The following is a 3,991-nucleotide window of genomic DNA, read 5'->3' on the forward strand; positions in this document are numbered from 1 at the left end:
GTTTACGACCCTTGTCTCCACCATTATGGGCCCCCTAATCATCCTCCTGCTCATTTTATTGTTTGGGCCATGCATCCTCAACAGATTGGTGCTATTCATCAAGGATAGGGTTTCTGTTGTCCAGGCTTTGATCCTAGCCCAGCAATATCAGAGGCTCAGACAGTCAGAGATGGAGCTGACCCCTTATTCTCCATCCTAAAATGAAAGATTCCATTTGGTACAAAAGAAAATGAGGGAATGAAAGACCCCCCACTCCATTATGAGGACCTGGGGCGTTGGGCCGATGAAATGCACCCCCCCCCCCCCGGTCCCAATAACTTAGCCTAAGAAACGCCATTCTGAAGGAATCAGAAAAACAGGAGTTCACAGCTGTAGCCAGCCATCCGGCCTTGAGAGAGACATAACTATGGTCAGCCATCCAGCCTTGAGAGAGTAATAACTATGGTCAGCGGCCTTGGGAGAAAAACAGTTGAGTCAAATCAGGATATTTTATGGCTGGCCCCCTGGCCTTGAGAAATAAGCAGCTGGGCTGGAAAAACACCCACCATACCCTGGGCAAGGCCAAGTCAGCCACACATCAAACTTCTGATAATTAAAGAACGCGACCCCAAGTTCACCCTGGCCTTCTTTGAAACAACCAATAGGAGCCCTGTAACTATGCTTCTTGCTTCTGTAACCACGCCTCTGCCCCTGGGATCCTATAAAAAGTCCCCCTTGCCCTAGGAAGGGGCGCAAGTCCTCCGAGAGACTTCACCCCAGGTACCTGTGTATCTAATAAACCCTCTTGCTGTTTGCATTTGATCTGTGGTTTCGGTGTGTTCCTTGGGTTTGGGGTCTCTCCTGAAGGAAGATCTCCCCTGGGGGTCTTTCAATATTATTCCAATAACTCCAGGAATCAAATACATAGAGGCCATCAAACTTCAATGGAAGACCCAAGTTTATTTGAGCATTAGCTTAAGTTGGGTCCTCTGCTTAGAAAGGCTGAGTTCTCCATTCTCCAACTAGTGCTTGGTTTCTCCTTGTTCAACTTATGCAATAAGGTGGATGAAAAAGAAGAGTTCAAAGTCACCATCAGCTATTAACAAGTTGAAGGCCAGACTGAGAGAGGGGGCTAGAGAGCTGGCTCAAGAGTTAAGAGCACTTTTTTTCCCCAGAGGACCTGGGTTTCTTTCCCAGCACCCACATGGTGGTTCATAACCACCCATAACTCCAGTTTCAGGGAATCTAAAATATCCACTTCTGACTGATAAGGCTTGTGCATAGTACACATGGAAACATGCAGGCAAAACACTCATACACATAAGATAAAGTAAATAAATCTTTAAAAACAATATTTTTAAAAATTAAAAGGAGAAAGAGAGAGGGAAAAATAAAGAGAATAGACAGGAGGAGGGAGGAAGGGGGAGATAGAGAGAGTTCGGGAGGGAGGGAGAGAGGGAGGGATGAAGGAAGCGCAGAGGTGACGACATAGGCCTTTCGTTCCAGCATATGGGAGCCAGAGGCAGGTGAATCCCTGTAATTTCAAGACTAGCTGGGTCTAAATAGCAAGTTCTAGGTCATCTAGAACTACACTGTAAGACCCTGGCCTCAAAACACTATTAATCATTATTATTATTATTATTATTATTATTATTATTAATTAAAAGAAAGGAAGGAAGGAAAGAAGGAAGGAAGGAAATGAGCATCTGATGGGCCAGCACGTTTTGAAATGATCACATGGTAACTCACAGCCATTTGTAACTCTAGTTTCAGGAGGTTCAGTTCTTTCTTTTGGCCTCCTTGGGTACCAGGCATACAGTAGTCTAAATTAGAATGTCTTTTATTTTCTTGTGGGAAGGCTTTAATGTATTTAGGGACATGATGCTGTAACGTGGCCCAGACTTTAGTAGGTCCCCAGACCTTAGCACAACTGACTCCATGATGGAAGTGCCATTCAGGTCATAAAACTCAACACATAGACAGCACCACCTGCCAAAAATGAAAACAAAGACCTAATACATCAAAGTCCATAGTTTTGGAAAACTCTCTAAATGTACTGACCTTGCTTTTTGACTTCTGTAGTTCTGCTTCTGACTAACTGTTCCTGATAACTGAAATATGTCAACCCAGATCATGATTTTCGTGCTTAAAAGCTCATCCTGAGCTCTTCACCTTTCCTCCGTCGTGCGGTGGGCTCCTGCCTTGGCTTCTCACCATGTCTTTTCACAAGACTTTCAGAATCAAGTGATTCCTGGCCAAGAAACAAAAGCAAAATCGTCCTATTCCTCAGTGGATTCAGATGAAAACTGGTAACAAAATAAGGTACAACTCCAAGAGAAGACACTGGAGGAGAACAAAGCTGGGTCTGTAAGGATTCACGCAATGGCAAGACAGTTTATACTGAGTTGTGGGTCATCAAGCAATCCTACCACGTGAATGGAGTTCAACATTTTAACCTGAAGACTGGGTCATGTTTTAAGTTGGGGGTGTAGTTTGTCCAGTAATAAAATGTAGAACCTTCCAAAAAAATAAAAAAATAAAAGCTCATCCTGAGAAAGGCTCAGTGCTACACTGGATGCTGAACACCCAGTGTCGTTGCTGGCCAGCTAATAAAGACTTTTGATTGGCTTAAACCCATGTCGCAGTAGTCTTCTCTGGTGAATACCCCACAACACACATAACCTAGTTTGATAGGGAGGGAACATAGACGAAAAAACAGTGTGGTAAAAGTATTACTGACTGTTGCTCATCTAGTGACAATACCAGAGTGTGTTGTACTTTTCTTGTAATTTTTCTCTAGTTTAACATTTTTTTTTTTTTTTTTGGTTTTTGGTTGTTTTTTTTTTTTTTTTCACACCAGGTGTAATGCTGTAAGAAATGTTGAATGATCAATCTATCCTGTAAAACCCTTGTAGTGATATACTGTTTATCAAATAAAGCTTACCTGAGGATCAGAGGACAAAGCCAGCCACCAAATTAAACATAGAGGCCAGGCAGTGGTGGCACACAACTTTAATCCCAGTATTTGGGAAGTGCACACAACATTAATCCCAGCACTAGGAAGGAAGTGATGGCTGGGCAGAGAAAGGTATATAAGGCCTGAGGAGTCAGGAACAGAGGCTTTTCAGGCTGGGGCGTCCTAGATGTAAGACGTGGCTTGTTCCTTTGTCTCTCTGATCTTTCAGCATTTACCCCAATATCTGGTTCCGGGTTGTTTTTTGTTTTTATTATTAATATAAGACCTTTAAAAAGTCAAGCAACAAACCCTGTTTTAAAAAAATTTGTGCTTACCCCTTCTCTCTTACTGACAGGTTTCCAGACCTGTTTACTTAATTCAATGACTTCTTCTAAAGAGGTTTAATCTTTCCTATAAAACAATAGCATGACTAATTCCCTTTACTAAAGGAAGGACAGTTTGTTTTTAGCCAGATGTGACTATCCTGAAATAATTAAACTGCTCGCTCGCTCTCCCTCCCTCTCATTCTTTCAAGCCATTCTGCAAACCAGCTCATCAGGTGTAGATGGAGAAATTAAACCGTAGACAACGAGGGACAACCAAGTCCTCCCACATTCAGAATGAAAGCAACGATGCCTTGACCACGTGTGCTGCCCCTTCACTTCTGTGTCTTGCACCTTCTCATTAGAAGCACAGTTTGCCTGCTGAGATGCCCTAATCAGGGTGATGGTCTTTTTCTCTGCAGAACAGAATATTTCTAGCAATGTACACCTGTAATCCCAGCTATAGGGAGGTAGAGGAAGGAGTATCAGGAGCTCAAGCCATCCTTGATCACTTGGCTACTTGGAGGCTAGCCTAGAATACAGGCAACTCTGTCAAGAACAAAACTAAAAGTGTGTGTGTGTGTGTGTGTGTGTGTGTGTGTGTGTGTGTGTGTAGCGCTAGAGTTTTCCTGGTCCTGCCTGGCCCCGCTCAGGACAAATTTCTCTACCCGCCTGCTGCAGGCCGCAGGAATATCATAAGAACTCAGCTGGTTATGGCAAAGTCACTACCTGG

At 43.3% G+C, this 3,991-nt stretch overlaps 1 pseudogene; it reads left to right on the forward strand.

The window, feature by feature from the left end:
* The first annotated feature begins 2,179 nt into the window (after positions 1–2,179).
* On the forward strand, positions 2,180–2,521 carry LOC114708866 (annotated as a pseudogene).
* The last annotated feature ends 1,470 nt before the right edge of the window (positions 2,522–3,991 follow it).

The sequence above is a fragment of the Peromyscus leucopus genome, chromosome 3 (assembly GCF_004664715.2).
Source record: "Peromyscus leucopus breed LL Stock chromosome 3, UCI_PerLeu_2.1, whole genome shotgun sequence".
NCBI lineage: Eukaryota > Metazoa > Chordata > Mammalia > Rodentia > Cricetidae > Peromyscus > Peromyscus leucopus.